Here is a 17,969-nt window from a genome sequence, read left to right as displayed (position 1 = left end):
ACTCAAAACTTATCCTTGTCTCTTGGAATGATGTTGTTGTGGCTCTTAGGGGGAGTAGTGGTGTGAGTTGGTTGGTATGTTTTATAATGCTCTTTTTCATTGTTGTCATTGTTGTCAAAGGGGGAGAGAGTTGTGGAGAGAGTTGTGAGATTGTTATGATCAAATATTAGTGTTGGTATTGTCATGTTGGTGTTGCCATCAATGGAAAAAGGGGATATTGTTGGAAGCATGAGCTTGTATGATTGTCATTGATGTCAAACCTAATTATCCAGATGGATGTTTGTCTAAATATGCTCTTGGTTGTTGCAGATTGTGTTTTGTGTTGCGGTTAATGTTTTTGGTGTTGGTTGTGTCATCTTGTATTCAAGATTGTTCGGAAAGCTTTTGGTGCCCTCTAGATATGTTGTTGATTATGTTGCAATTAGTGGATCACATTCTTTTGGTCCAAATATGTGTTGGAAGTTGTATTGAGATGTTGTTTTGGGTCTCACCATGGCATGTGGAGATCCACATACAATATTTTGTATTGAAAGAGGTTATGCGGCTAAAAGGTTGCTATTTCTACATGTTACACTTGGTAATGGATTTGGAGAATTTTTTAGTGTATACAAATCGTTGGATAAATCATGTAAGGATGTTTTTTGCAATATGTTTTGGTTTCTTCTTTCTCTAAGAGTGGACCGATTTGAGTATTTTAGGCCCGGGTGGCTTATTTTTTGTAAATATTGCATATTTTGTTTTTGGTTGACCCTTAATTAAGTTTACAATATTGTATCTCATATTTAAGATGTATGGATGGATGAATTGTTTTGTGATGGAAAGTGGATTATGTTTGAAGTGCATGTGAATGATATGAAAGAAAATTTGAGTTTTTAGTTGTGTGAAAGTCAATTTGAGAAGAGCTTTGAAGGTGATATATTTTGCAAGACAGTGTGTTGTGATAGTGAAGATTATCAAAGATGTCTGCCATGATGTTGGTCACCTGATACAATTGTTAAAGATAATTTAATGTTTAGGAGAATCCTTCTCAATTTCAATTCAACTATTTCATTTGTTGTTGACTGATGGTGAGTCCTACGGCGGCAGTTGGTATCTTGTCCCAAAGAAGTGATCTTCAATTGAGCAAGACCTCTTTGTATCTTTGTATCTTTGCAATATTTTGAATGATGTATGATAATTGAAAATCCAATAGTCGGATTCAAAGATATGGCCTTTGGAAGTTGTGCTACTTTAGAAAAAAAATCTCAAAATATTCCAAAACCCGTTTTGGTCATATGCTTGGCAATTCCAATATAGGGAAATTGGATATAAAAGTGATCGGCCTCAAAAGGGGGATTTACATTTTCTAGAACATTCTAGGCAATTAAAATTCATAGTATAAAGATGGTGGATGGGGTTTGCAAGGGGATAGTTCCAATAGTGCAGATCATGGCTTTGGCTTGTAGATTATTGTAATGAGAATTTCAATGTGGCTATTGCATGTTATTTTTTGAATCTTGTAATTTCATTTCATTCAGATAATAGAAAGCAAATATTTATTTCTTGCATTTTCCTGTCTATTTTCTTTGTTTTTGTTGTGTGTTTCAGTTTATAAGGGGAGTACCCTTCATCATGGAATGTCTTACAGGGAAGATGATATTTGATGTTAGAAGCTTCTCAACTTCCTTGAAAATCAAGGTCTCTATGATCGGGTTCCCCAGTCTCTACTTTTTCCTGAAGGGCTTACCATCGAGTTTCAAAGGGATAGTGTGGATGATGATGGGAAAATAAAAGGTCTTCAAATATCCATATCCATACGCTATCATGTCTACATATTCCTTAAGATCTTTTATGATTTTATCCTTTTTAAAATGAGTGTAGATTAAGCTTTCCATATTATTCTCCTTCTGCAACAATAGGTGCTCTTTATATTGTCTTAGGATCAAAGTCAAAGATCCTTTCAAGTGTAATTATCACTTTGAAAACAATATTTGTATAGATTTTTACCATACCTTCTGCATCCCCTTCTTCATCAAGGGAACCTCTATCTTCTTCTTCTTCAATAATTTGTTCCTCAAAATCTCTCATATTGGCTCGAAAGGCCAAGATATGCCTATTATCTTTAATCTCTTGGAAGTTAGTTACATTGTTAGGGATTGTTGGTGTTAGAAACAACTGTACTAAAAACTGCCTTAGTTTAGATTTGGCCATTGGCTCCAAAGTATTGGCCACTACTTGTAGCTGTTACTACTTATCAAATTGCCATTAGTTTTTATATTCAAAGTCATACTATATATTCTAGTCGGTTAGTATTACCAAATCATGCAGCCGGTACACACAGAGAAGTCGGTATGAACAGTCTAGTCGGTTACAGAAGAAAGCAGTCACAGAACACAGTATTCACCGAGCTATTTACCGAGTATTGTTTCATGGCTACTGAGTAGTAAAGTTAACTCACCGAGTTGATACCCACCAAGTGAAACGTATTACCAGATACATTGAACTTGGACATGCACACGAAAATGTGTTACAAGATCGAGGCACATCTAATCATTATTACATTGGAAATTGCACTAGAAGATTGTGTATGATTGTAAAGTCAATCTAACCAATGAAATATTTTGTTTGGTTATTCATTCGAGGAATCCTTTTTGTAAGATCGAAGCAATGAATTAGATCACCACTTTAAGAGATCTATTTATATAGCATGGGAAGAGAGAAATATGTATGTGTGTATGTATGAAGGAAGACTGTTACAAAGACACAGAGAGGTCATCGAGAAGGTTATCAGTGAACAGTTGAAGAACAAAGTAAACATAAGGGTTTACCAAGTTACAATATGGGTTACCGAGGTATGCTATAAGCAAGGTAATCTTATTCTGAGCACATAGAATCTGCTATAACATTTCAGATGTAAAGTTGCAGATATTTGTAATGATTTTATTGTAATATTGAGAAGTTGAAAGAGAAACCTTTAATAGGGTAAAAGACTCTAACCAAGTCTATAAATTGTAAATCCTCTAACCAGGTGCAGCATTTATATAGTGTTGTAAAATCCTTTAGTAAGGTAGATCTAACAGATCTTGTTACTCCTAATAGGGTAAGCTATCAGAAATAGCTAAATGTATCTCTAACCGAGCAATCTTTATTATTGCAGTAGTGAAGTTGTGGGTGCCATCCCCACTGCAATTTTTCTCTCTAACCAAGAGTTTTTGCATGACCAAAATATATGTGTTATGGAGTGAATCATGTATGATTGTTATATGTTTGTTTTAACTTTATTTTATGTTACTGCACTATTCTGTTTATGCATAACAGTAAGGTTATTATTGAAGAAAAGTTTTGGAGTACTGATTCACCCCTCCCCTCTCAGTACATTAGCTTTCCATATTGGGCCTAATAATTGGTATCAGAGCTTGAATCTTGGAAAAGGGTTTAACTACCTAAAGAGAAAGTTCTTATCAATGGAAGGCTACAAACAATCTCAGAGGATTGTGTATCTACAAGAAGAGCTGGATAATGCAAATCAAGTGATTGCAAACATGCAAAGGCAAATGCAAAAATCTCTGAAAGTAAGGAGAAAATTATCTGATGACTTGTAGGATTCTCAAGAGTTAGTGGAACAAATCGAGACATCATCTGAGAACAGTATATTTGAAGAGACTGAAGAAATGATTGGAATGTTGAAAGAAAAGAACAAAGCATTGGCTGATCAACTAAAAGCAATTAAAAGGGAACATGCACATTTCAATACACAAATGACTGAAAATCTAGATGCATTAAGGATAGCTGAGGATAAAGCAAGAGATCTACAAAGAGAGAAACAACAACTTGAAGCTCTAGTATCTGATAAGAATGATGAAATCATAAGGCTAACTTGTAACAAAATATGCACATCAACTAGGTTATGCACATCATGAAGCAATTATAAAGAATGAAGAAAATCAATCATTGAAACTTGAAGTATCAAGGTTGTCTGGTGAACTTGAAACAGAGAAGAAATCCAAAGAAACATTGGAGAAAAGTTATGAAGCATCAAAGATGTTGGATGAGCAACTGAACACAAGACGACCCTACAAAGAAGGAGGACTCGGTTACAAAGGAAAAGAATCAACCGAGAAAGGAATTCATACTACCGAGAGAGGAGAATCATCAAAACAAGCTGGAAAAAGGAATAACATCAAAAGGAAGAAGCCTATTTGCTACTACTGTGGAAATCAAGGTCATACTGCCAACATATGCTAGATCAGAAAAGCTAAGCAACCGAATATCACTAAGTCCAATGGATATTATTACAATTACAATAAATATGGTCACACATCTAATCAATGTAGGACAAAGTCTGTTAACAACTATCAGAAGGAAAAATTCAAAGGGTTTTGTAGAAATTGCAATAGATATGGACATAGTACTGAGAAGTGCTGGTCTAAGCAAAAGAACTACATGCGGTATCCACACCGAGCAAACACTAGAGGTTACCGAACTCACACAGATCCTTACCAACAATATGCAGCAGTGCCATTAGATTACAATAGAAGGATATGGTGCGAATGTTGTGGAAGATATGGAGATATTAGTGCCAACTATTTTATAAGGTTTGGAAAGAACAACCAAAGATCATGGAGAAATCTTGGTATGGCATGTTTTCATTGTCACAAAGTTGGACATTTAGCTGGAGATTGCAGAGATCAACCTAGAAGAGACATTGAAGAGATAAAAGAAAAATTCAAGATGATTTGGAAAAAGAAGGAAATTATGTCAGATGAAGAAAGCACCTTACCTACTGAGTTAGGTGCACCTATTTCAAATTAGTCAGGAAAAGGTATGAAGGGACTGCATTCTCTAAAGGTTAAATCATAACAGTTCCTATTCTATTATGTACAAAATTCAAAATCTACATAGTTAAGATGCAATTAGTCAGTGTGAAATTCTATTAAAAGTACTTTACAGGAAACCTGTCAAGTCGGTTATTAAAGAAAATTTGGTTACTCGGTTAAAACAAAAAAAAGGAGTCAATTGGTAAAAGGTGAACCGAGTACATTTAATGTTTTGACCTAACTTGCATGGAGCCCGATAAGGTATTTTTGAGTACTTAAAAGTATTTTCGCGGTCATTTTCATTCACCAAGTTTTCAAGAAGCAGAGCAGAGTGAATCAAGGTGATCAAACTTCATTCAGAGTGAATTTCAAGGTATTTACATCAAATCTATTCACACTGTTAAGTTGGTTTCTGAACTAGTCAAATTACTATTGTCTACCGAGTGTGAAGCGTCAGTCGTTTGTAAACCCTAAGGATAATTTGCTAAATTTTACTCGAAACCTACAATGGCACCCAAGATTCAAGATCCCATAGTTGTCAAAAATGTGGAGAAGCCCTCGCTGAAATATTCTTTAACTCCCAAAGTGGCCTCTGAACCGGATGACAAAACTTCATTTTCACTCATCCTGGATCGAGTCTTGTTAGTTGAAGATGTTAGATTTTTCACCAAATGTCGTGTTGAGGAACTTGATCATGTCGAGTTTAGTGACACATATGATGAACTTTGCACTGATGGCAAACTGGATAGAAAATTTGAGCATATCAAAATCAAGGGACTAACTGAAGCCCTAGTCTATCCCCATGTGTTCAAACCCCAGTGGGTTAAGTTTGTCTTGAGTAGAGTACATGATGATTTCATGTGGCTACAAGAGAAACCATTTAAGATCACTAAGGAAATCATTCATCTGATCACCAGGTATCCTATCTATGATCATGCACGAGCACAGAAAATGATATCACAAAAAAAGCTAATTAGACTAACTAGAGTAGAATTTTATTACCGAGGACTGAAATTGAATAATGTCACTGATGCAGAACTCAAGTTTGCAATTAGAGTAATTGGTTACTGTTTCTTCCAATCTGCAAGGGAAAACAATGTACCATGTGCTGCAATTGACTTGGCCTACAAAATAGTGAAGAAGGGAATGAAAGTAGATTTATGTGAAGTGCTACTGAAGAACTTGTTTGAGAACCTGAACACAATAAGGAAGCCAAAGAAGAAAAACTCAGCAAATACACTAAAGTTTGGTTCACTTCTTGTATGCATGTTTTTCTACTTTGAGAAGTTCTTTCCCTCAGTCGGTAAAGTAGTATGGGAGCTACACCGACCTATCACCCATCAAATCAATGAATTTATCAAGAAACTGGGAGATAACTTTAATGATATCATGGATGACTATTTCTGCAAATTTCAAGAGAAGATCCACAATAGGTACAAGATTCCACCACAACTGGTAGAAAAATATAAGGATAATATATGTTTTGAGGTAGACACTGATTATTGTTATGTGAATGTTGTTGAACCGAGGACTCAATCTTTGCTACCAATGGGTTATGAGATTGACTATGATATAACACAATAGCAAATCGATGCCTATTTATCATTGGTAAGGCATGTAACTGAACTAAGATATGGAACATATGAAGAAGTGAAGGAAAAAGTAAAAATGAGCATTGTAGTACCTAAGGCTACAAGAAAAGCTACAAAAATGATAAAGGTTTTATCAAAGAAATTTGGAGAAGAATCCTCCTCTACACCTGTCAAAGGCAATCTTGCCATTACCGAAGAGGAATCAGAAGCTCAAGAGGTAGCAGTAACATTAAGTACAGAGTTGCCTAAGGGTAAAGTTTTGAAAAGAAAGAAACATGACATTTCAAAGGACCTACCGACTCCACCAACAAAGAGACCCAACACTAGAGCATCAGCTGCATCACCGAGTAAGAAACAAAAGAGTGTTACTGCACCCAAGGTAACCAAGACCTATAAGAAATCTACTCAGAGGCTCATTTTGGCAAAAGAGTCGAGTGATACAGAATCTGATGATGCGAACAAATTTCAGATTGTAAAAAGCAAAAAGGTAAATATTCATAGTGTTGAAATTTTTTGTGCCAATCTTAAAGAATATGGTGGATTTGCGGGATTTAGATATGTTAAGTATGAGACTAGGAATAATGATGAGAAGCGACAAATTGAAGAAGCTGTCATCTGCACACTTCTAAAGTTTCAGCTAGCTCCATTAGAACTAGTAAAGTCTCTTCCGAGTGAATTATACTTACATATTGATAATAGATGGAAATATGCAATGGACTCAGAGAGACAAATAAGAGAAAGAAGTCTAGTCCATCTATTCCTTGATATGTCTATAGTAGAAATCAACGAGCATTTGACCACATACAAATCTAAATTTCTTGTCAAACAGAGAGCCTTAAAATTGATGGATGGGCTATACATAGATGTGGAAAATGAGACAAAAGCCAAGTGGTAGGAGATCTTCAAACAAAAGAATGCCAATGAACAATCTCAAACTGAAATTGTTGATGTCACTAAGCAAGATCCAGATGTCACCAAGCAAGGTCCAAACCCGGCTGACACTATTCAAATTGATGAAGATATTATGGATGAAGCAGCACCGAAGCAGGAAATGATTGAAGGCACTACCTATGCAAAACTTGTATCTAGTGAATCTATTTTAGAACAAGTTCAGCCTTATCCACTGGTGAAGCTACCTATCTCAACCGAAGCTCCTAAGGAAACAGAGCAAGGAACCGAAGGTAACAAATCTGAAGCAGCAGAAGATACAACCAAAGATCAGACGTCTTAAGCACCGTCGAGCACTGCAAATGTTACAGCTGAGACCCCTAGCACCAAGACACCTAAGGACACTACAACAGCTACAAGAACTGACCAAAGTGTTGCATCTACCGAGCAACCTACTGAGGGTCAGCAAGCCTCACAAGCGCTTGTCTTAGTGCAACCAACCAAAGGAAAAGAAAGGAAGGTGAGAAAGCATAGTTTCAAATTTGATTTGACTAAACTGATAGTGTTTTCCAATATCGATATCTCAAAATTAAAAGGGCAAGCACTTATTGATTTTGGTGAACTATGCAAAGCAAAGGCCAAACAGGAAAAACAATTGGCTATTCAAAAGAAGAATAATGTACTTCAGAAGGTTAAGACACTCCTAACAGAAATGCTACCTTCAGCAACAGTGTCAACCGATGGAGCCATCAACATTCAACTAGATGAGCTCCTTACTCAAATAGAAACATCTGGAGTTGATGCATCTGAGTACTTAAGCAAGCTAAAGGATAAAGAGCTTACAACAAAAATGATTGAAGAGGTACAAAAAGCTCTCGCTCTAGGAAAAGTAAAGCTTGTCAAATTCATTGCTGAGTTGTCCCCTCAACTCAAGCATATTCTTTATTTATTTCAGAAACTATGTACATTTTCCTTATTCATTAAAGATATCAAGAATAAAACTGATGCAATTGAGAAAGAGATCACCGATCTCTCAACTAAGTTGACCACCGAGCCTAATTCAGTTCAGAATTTTTATACAAAGCTTCAACAGCTCATGGCTCAACAGTTAGAACTCAAGAATGAAGAGCATAAAATCAGGATGGACATAATGACCCTTTAGACATTATTCCTTCCTCATCTCTCATCAGTATAGGAACAGATCAACAGAGCTACACGCCTATCAACTACACAAGAGGGAAGCACTCTTGATGGCTTCATATCACTCTTAGCTGATATTCAAGCACAAAATTCATTAATGGAAAGTGTAAAGGATTCACTCTCAGTCACCCTCACTGACGCCCAGACCAACTATAAGTCTATTTTTGATCAGTTATCGCCTCCGGATGGAAATTAAGTTTTTGATGTTTGTCAAAAAGGAGGAGTAATATTATAATACTACATAGAGGAAGTAATACCCGGCAAAGGGGGAGTAATACTATATTTGGAGAGTGATACAGTTTTGGTAACACAGTTTTGAGTATTGTATACAAGGGGAGTATACCGAGCAGAATATATAGAGCATTCAGAGCACAAGCATAGAATAGAACCGAACATGCAAAATTCAGAGTTATGTACAGAATAATGATAAGGGGAGTATATCTGCATATACTATTTCATTGACTATTATATATATTGTCAAGTGTAGTCATTTTGCAAGTATACAGTTTTTGAGTGATGACTTTGAAAGTAGTTTTTGTCAAACATCTCAACTAATGTCAAAAGGGGAGATTGTTACTACTTATCAAATTGTCATTAGTTTTTATATTCAAAGTCATACTATATATTCTAGTCGGTTAGTATTACCGAATCATGCAGTCGGTACACATAGAGAAGTCGGTATGAACAGTCTAGTCAGTTACAAAAGAAAGCAGTCACAGAACGCAGTATTCACCGAGCTGTTTACCGAGTATTGTTTCATGGCTACCGAGCAGTAAAGTTAACTCACCGACTTGATACCCACCAAGTGAAACATATTACCAAATACATTGAACCTGGACATGCACATGAAAACGTGTTACAAGATCGAGGCACATATAACCGTTATTACATTGGAAATTGCACTAGAAGATTGTGTATGATTGTGAGGTCAATCTAACCAATGAAATATTTTGTTTAGTTATTCATTAGAGGAATCTTTTTTGTAAGATTGAAGCAATGAATTAGATCACCACTTTAAGAGATCTATTTATACAGCATGGGAAGAGAGAAATATGTATGTGTGTGTATGTATGAAGGGAGATTGTTACAGAGACACAGAGAGGTCACCGAGAAGGTTATCAGTGAACAGTTGAAGAACAGAGTAAACAGAAGGGTTTACCGAGTTACAATATGGGTTACCGAGGTATGCTATAAGCAAGGTAATCTTATTCTGAGCACATAGAATCTGCTATAACATTTCAGATGTAAAGTTGCAGATATTTGTAATGATTTTATTGTAATATTGAGAAGTTGAAAGAGAAACCTTTAACAGGATAAAAGACTCTAACCAAGTCTATAAATTGTAAATCCTCTAACTAGGTGCAACATTTATATAGTGTTGTAAAATCCTTTAGTAAGGTAGATCTAACAGATCTTGTTACTCCTAACAAGGTAAGCTATCAGAAATAGCTAAATGTAGCTCTAACCGAGCAATCTTTATTATTGCAGTAGTGAAGTTGTGGGTGCCATCCCCACCGCAGTTTTTCTCTCTAACCAAGAGTTTCTGCGTGACCAAAATATATGTGTTATGGAGTGAATCATGTATGATTGTTATCTGTTTATTTTAACTTTATTTTATGTTACTGCACTATTATGTTTATGCATAACAGTAAGGTTATTATTGAAGAAAAGTTTTGGAGTACTGATTCACCCCTCCCCTCTTAGTACATTAGCTTTCCATATTGGGCCTAACAGTAGCGTCATAAATTGTACACCTTTACTAGTGTGTTCAATTTCGCAATCTCCTAGCACCTATTTTATTATTTCCCTTTCCCCTATGCATTATAAGACCTTGTAATTAATTAATATTTAAATTATTATTATGGGTCTTATTCCACTTTATTACATCATCACACTCTCATTTGGGCCCTTAATTCTAAGTGTGCCCTTTATTATTTTATCCAGATTTCATCCTTAATCTTACCCTAATTTAAACTCTCAAAGCATATTTCACATATCTACACATCTTGGTTTGATCCACTGAGTTGGATTTAGCGTTAGAATCATGCTATCTCGCATCTCTAGAAAATTTAAAAAAAAGTTGATAGGACCAGGTAGTATATACTACTTGGTCCCAAACTTTTTTCCTTTAATTTCAGGAGATCATTAAGGTGGTCTTCCTATCAAAATCCCACTCCATACAAAAATATATCAATTCTAAGATGACCTAAAGGTGATTTTAATTATGAAAATCCGTATATAAGGCATCTCTCTCAATTCATTATCATTATCTAATCATATGCTAACATTATCATCAATTATTATTACATCTAGGAATGTTCATATTATGTTTAAATTATGATTTCATTATGGATTTTATGTGATTAATCATGTTATTGCATCAACACATGGAGGACTTATCCTAAGAACATTGCATCACCTATTGAAGGCATAATCATTTACATTCAAGAATTTCAACCTTTCCCTCAAAAGGCAAGATTTTCCAGTTCAATTCAACTTCAATTTTTATTTCAATTAGGGTTAATTCTAAACTTAGGGTTTGACCTAAAGAAAACCCCTATCCACAATATAATTTTCCTTCTTTTGGTGTGCAGGTGATAGATTTAGGAGTCTTGAAAGTAAAAAATGATGGACTTGAAAAGTACTGAAAGGGGGGGGGTGAATCAGTGACACCAAAATTAACACAACTTCAAACACTAACCGGTAGATGAACTTAACGAAACATTTAAACAAAATACATGCTATCCAAAATGAAATAACAACATCCATAATAAGTAGAACATCCACCATAGCATAAGTGTTTATATGTGGAAAACCCAAATAGGTAAAAACCACGGTGAGATGGAACTCACAAGTTAACTATCTGCAGTAATAGATAACTGACGGTTAAGGTCTTACAAAGTTCTCTGCTAGGAGCGAATCTTGTTAGAGATCCCAAGCTTGATTAGAATCTTATACCCTGTTAAGAGTACTACCCTATTAGGAGTAACCTCATTGGAGGATTTGAGAATCCAAACTAATGGATCACCTTGTTAGAGGATTTGTACAATGAATCTTGTTAGAGCTTACCCGGTTAGGGGATTTGATTCTGTTGTAATGATTATAAAACAACAAGAATGGTTTGATCTATTCTGAGTAGCACAATACTTGCTTGATCAGATCATTCTAAGTACATTCAACACTGCTCTTCATCTTAACACTTATCTCTCTTCAAAAAAAGCTTTCACTCTTTATGCATATCAGTATTCGCATAATCTCCTCTTCTATATCAGTTCTATGTTTCAAATGATTCACTAAGATGTCTTTAAATAGACATTCAAATCTTATGTCGGCCATAGGAAATCAAAACACAATTTCCTAGGTGCAGTGTATCTAGACAAGTAAACATAACTCATCACAAAAATGACCGCCAAGAAAATGGTGCTAGTAACTCATCACAAAATCAGATACCGGTTAGAACAGTCAATACCGGTTGAAACAAAACATGTGAACCATTGTCCTGGAATCTTCTGCTTGATCTCCATCTTCATCTTCATCTTCATTTTAATGCCGACTTAATGTAACCACATGTTATCTCTTAAGCACATACCAGTTGACACAAAGTACCGGTTAGAGAAAGACCTTAAACATATCGGTTAATAGTGTAAACCAATTGAAGTTACACTGGTAGTCAATGTAATCATATGTGTGTGAGAGAGTGTTTCATCAATGACAACAAGTGATGAATACATTACAATCATTATCAAGCCAACAATCTCCCTCTTTGGCATTGATGGCAACACTTAGAAAATTTTAGAGTAATACAATATCGCTAAGTGTGCATACACAACATATTTACACATATACTCATACTCTCATTTAATGCAATACTCCCCCTTAATGCATGCATAAATACAAAATTTCAAAAACACACATACATATTATTACTCCCCCTTTGACAACAATGCCAAAATGATAAAGTAAAATATATACATATATATAGAAAATTTGTATCAAAGTGTTCAGCATATATTACAACTTTTAAAAAGTTCATGCATTGTCTAGTCTCATAAAAATATCATTGAAATTCTGCTTCATCCAGGATAAAGAATTTTCCCACGATTTCAGTATGTTAGTAGTATACTCAATTGTAGACATCAACTGGGAATAGAATTCTTCCATTGAGTCTAGCGTGCAAGTTTTAGGAGTAGCAAGACTAGCTTCTGCATTGGAGTAGGCTCTCTGAAGAATGTTGACCTGTGAGGTGAGATGACTCTTGATCTCTCTTAGAGATCGGAATCTCTTAGCCTTCTCATTATCATGCATGTTCAGTCTGTCATGAAAATCATCTGCAGACCAGTTAAAGGCATGAATGGAGTCCTAGAGTGGGACATATGCCTTGCATAACCTTTCCATTTCCTGCTCGGTTTCAACTTGACTCTTAGAAATGTGAGAGTAAAATAAAGTAACATTGAAGGTAGAGGCAAGATACTTTCCTCCAGATTAAAAAGATTTCTTCAACACACTTCCACTATTAGATAAAGCCATTTTGCCACTTTCAATGTTCTTTGCCAGTTTATCTCCATATTTCTTCTTGTGGCTCTTCTCAACAGACATTTGAGCAACATCTTCAAGTGATTTGATTTGATCAGATGCATCTGCAACTAACTGACCAAGTTTGTTGATGGGTGTAGGAAGATGTGCAACAATTGTTTCCAGTAGTAAACAAGACAAAATTTCTACTGCATTTTGGATTGTCTCTGCTTCAATCCTTTGCTCTTTCAGTCTCTTCTTGTGTTCTTGAGATTGCATAACATTAGCAATCTTCATCATTTCTGATGCGCTCAAAGTGTTCATGTCAATGGGTCCTGAGATACTTAAAGAATCATCATCATCATCTTCAAGTAGTGTCTGCTTCACCGATTCAGGGGGTACACTCTTAATGATAGCTCTTTCTGTGTTCTTCTCTATTGTATCTTCAGTTAACTAAGTGACATCTTTCTTAGTAGACTCCTTTTGATTAATTTCAATGACCAGTGGAGATTGGGGCTCCAATTATTCTGTTGTCGGTTCATTGTCCACTGTTAGTTAAATGCCCAGTTGTTCAACTAATGCAACCTATACTTCATTGATTGTAGGAGGATCCATATCTGGTGCAGTAATGTCTCCAGATAGATCTACTATGTCCTGAACATCTTCATTAACAAGAATAATGGAATCATCCTTCTTCTTGATTGGATAGACTACGTCATCTTGAACAATTTCCTCTTCATCCATTTCTGGTCGAGGAACATCATCTGTAGTATCATCCTTATTGCTAGAGTGGACTACTTCTTCCCTCTTTTTGATTATACAGGCTAGCTGATGTGTCTCAAACTCAACAACTAACCTTTTTGCATTAAGAAGCTTCAATCTTCTCACTTTAAAATCAAAATATACTTTGTATTGCTCAATTAAAGCACTAATTCCATCCAATGATAAATTGGAAAAATATTGCACAAATATTTCATCAATAATCTTCTTTACCAATTGAATTGCTTCCTCCCATTTATCTAATAGAGTATTATACAAAGAGATCGAAATACCTTTTTCCAAGTCATGCGGAAATCTATTGTAATGACCCAAATAAGTTATTGCCTGTTGGATTACCTGCTTCTGCTCATCTTCAGTAAAAGAATCAAAATATTCTTTGACATTATCAAACCCATTTCTTCCTAATGTCTTCATTGTCCTCTCAAAAACACTACTAACAAGGCATTAATTATGGTGGATGAATTGTATGTTTTACACTACTAACGAGGCATCTAGTATGTAATTCTTCTTCTAGGGTATGAGTTCTATGTTACAAGAATTGAAGTCCTCAATTAGACTCTATACTCAGTTTCAATATGTAGCCAACCTCTTATCATGACATGTTTCATAATTAAGTACTTGTTTTACAAGGAAATCTGAATCACCCATCACCATTAAGAATTTGACCCATTACTACAAGGCAAACAAAAGACCTTTGACTAAGGATTTGTACTCAATAAAATTGTTAGTGCATCCAAATTATAATTTGTATGAGGAGGGAGATACCTTTCCTTGTGGGTTGACCAATTGAACTCCAGACCCACTGCCTTGTTTTGACCTTGAACCATCAAACTTTAAGGTCCATATTTCCATCCTAGGTGGCTTAGGTTTTCTTTTATTTACATGGCTAAACTGGTCTTCTTGATTTTGGGAGAGACTTGGAGTCTCGTTCTCACATTTAACTTCTTTTATCAGCTGCGACATGATTGCACCAAATCCTCCTCCTATGGGGACAATTTACTCTCAAATTAGTGTCATAATAACTTGAGTACATTGTTCATCAACAACCTTTTCAACTTCTAGAAGGATTTATTCAATAACTAGCAACATGACTTCCTTTGCTTTGGTATCACTCTCTTGCACACTTTGCCTTCTCTTGTGTAGTGTTATAATCAATTTCCACTTCATAGGAAAACTTCATAATTTCATAAAACCTTAAGGTAACTATTATAGGTGAGTTCTGAGTGAACCTAGTAGTGTATCTTGCACCACTGAGGTAGCAGTAGGTCATCCACTTGTACACTGTCTCCCAACAAAGAGATTGTTGGCATTACATGAAGATTGTATTGATGAAGTATAGTGTTGTCATTGATGTCAATAGTAACTGGTAATGGAGTTGTATTGAAACTGGTAGTGATGCAGTAATGCAACTGGTAGTAAACCAATGATGGAAACTGGTATTGGTATTTGAAGCAGAGTGATCGACCGGTAACCCTAACCAATTGATATGCAAAACCCTAACTGATGGAGCTTGGTGAATCATTTGTGATGATCTTTGACTGAATGATGATCGAAGATGAAGATGCCACACATGCATCATGCACGTGATGAGTTTCAAAGTGGTTTTGGTGCATGATGATAACTATTTATCTTGGGAATGATAAAATGCATAGCATGAAGTGGAAAATGTGTGATGAGCTTCAGGATCCAATGTGCGGTGATCCATGAGTGGTTCAAGTTGTCTTGAATAATGTGTAGTTGATTTTGATGTAATCCAACAGTTATGATTGAACCGATATGTTTGTAATCTCTAAGAGATTTATAGGTTTTGTGATGTGTTACCGACCTATTTTATTTGTATTGAAGGTCGATGATTTGTTTGTAATTGTGTTGGCAATTTGGTTAAGTGTGGTAGTGTGATTGTTGCCGAACCAGAAGGAGTGTTTGCAGAATTTTTTGAAGGCAGATAGGAGCATAAAAGAATTTGATTAAGTAGAGCAGTGCTATTACCAGATAAATAAAGACCATGTTGTTCTCTAACCATTACAACAGTTAAATCCCTTAACTGGGTAAGCTTTAACAAGCTTGGTGTTATCTAAATCCTCTAACTAGGTGGTCCATTAGCTTGGATTTGAAATCCTCTATCGAGGTTACTCCTAATAGGGTATTGCCTTTAATGGGGTATTGTAGTCAATCCCTTAACTGGGTGGTCCCTAACCGGATTTGTTCTTAACATGACATTATTGTATAAGCTTCTAACAAGGCTTGGCTCCTAACAGGGCAAACTTCATAAGAGTTCAAAATACTTGTGGGTATTCATCCCAACCATGGTTTTTCCCATTTGGGTTTCCACATGAAAAATCATTGTGTCAAGTGGTGAATGATTTTATGGATGTATTTTGATATGGTTGATTTGAATAACTGGTAAATCCACTTAGATATGTTTAGATGACCGGAAGTGATCTGAAATGAGCTATTACTGATGTTAGTAAAGTGATTTAATGTTTTGGTTAAATGGTATGTGGGTTTTAGATCTATTACATTGTATCATTGATGTTTTGGTCAACCGGTAAAGTTTGACAGTGTAGTTGCAGTTTTTGATACAGTCTCTAAACCAATTTAGTTTAGCAAGTTGTTTCTCAGTTGGGTTTAATTTTGGTGAAATTCTAGTTTGTTTTCTATCTACTGATTCACCCCCCCCTCTCAGTAGTTGACCGGATCCTTATTGTTTCATCATATTATCAATTGGTATCAAAGCATTTCGGGTCCTTTTGTGTTTAAGCCTAATAGCTTGAGGAAAAGATCTAAGAGAACATGATGAAGAAAGTGTTAGGTCCCAGAGGCAACTGAGAGGGGGGGGAGTGAATCAGTTGTCCAATAAATTTCAAACCAAAACTAACTTAACCAAACTTAATGCTTAATACCGGTAAACCAAACTTTAATGTCGGTAGACAGTTTAACAGTTAATTGCAGTACCGGTAAAGTTTAATGCATGAAACAAAAAGACATAACATACACAACACAACATAGTTATTTGTACGTGGAAGCCCTGTAGGGAGAAAAACCATAGTGGGAAACCTTACCCACAATCAGATGATACTACTGCAGATAGTATGTGTGTACAATATGGAGTCTGCACATGCAGAAAGGCCAATTGCCTAGAGCTCACTGCTCAATCACAAAATGGGAGTCACATTGACAACAATTGGATGGTTAAATCCAATGATAATGTACTGCTCAAAATAGCATCTTCATTTGTTGGATTCAGTATCGATTAAGCTTTGATTTTCCTTCTTCAAATCTTCCTTCAATCTTGAATGATGTTTGTGTGTATAGCTCTTCTTATATTTGCATATACCTTATTACAATCCTTTTCCACACTACCACACAATCTCATAAATGAGATCTTACATATATACCAAAATCCAAGACCAAATGAGTAGGTCGGCTCACTAAAAGATATTACAATAAAATCAATTATAAATGAATCAATATGTGATGCATGATGTCGGCTCAATGCATTTATAATAATAATAAACCATCTTCATGATGTGTCATGTTGATCTAGAGTAGATATGCTTGCCGGTGCATATCTTGGACCTATTTGCCGGTAACAGCAAATATGCAAACCCGATTAGATCAATAATCAAATCACCAAAACCAAGTGTCCAAACAATTTCTTTGACATAACCAAGTAATCTCTAGATGATAACAGATCATCCTCAGTGTCGGTGAATAATATAACATGTCGATGAATCAGATATCGGTGACTATGCATAAGTCATTGATCATGTCGGTGAACACAACCAAAGATCTCTAAGAGTTTCTCAAGTGTTTCTCAAGTGTTGACATCAATGACAAAACCATATCAACATATCCAAAATACCAACAATCTCCCTCTTTGGCATTGATGGCAACACAAGATGGAAAAATCATCTAAGTGCCAAAGCAGAAATGTCAAAAACCAAAAACCAACAATCTCCAAAAGAGATCATCAAAATACAGATACAGAGAGTAACAATCTCTCCCCAAAATATAATGTGTTTTTCCATATATATCTCTCCCCCTTTGACATTAAATGCCAAAGTAATACAAAACCAAATACAATCAGTTCAAAGAACTTATCACAAAATACCAACTTATCAATTTATCCAACTACTCCCCCTAAGAAGTAGCTCTCCTCATCAAAGCCGGAAAAAAGATTTCTCTATTAATTTTGTCT

The sequence above is a fragment of the Cryptomeria japonica genome, chromosome 10 (assembly GCF_030272615.1).
Source record: "Cryptomeria japonica chromosome 10, Sugi_1.0, whole genome shotgun sequence".
Classification (NCBI taxonomy): Eukaryota; Viridiplantae; Streptophyta; class Pinopsida; order Cupressales; family Cupressaceae; genus Cryptomeria; species Cryptomeria japonica.
The sequence above is the reverse complement of the archived record's forward strand: the minus strand, read 5'-3'. Positions refer to the sequence as shown.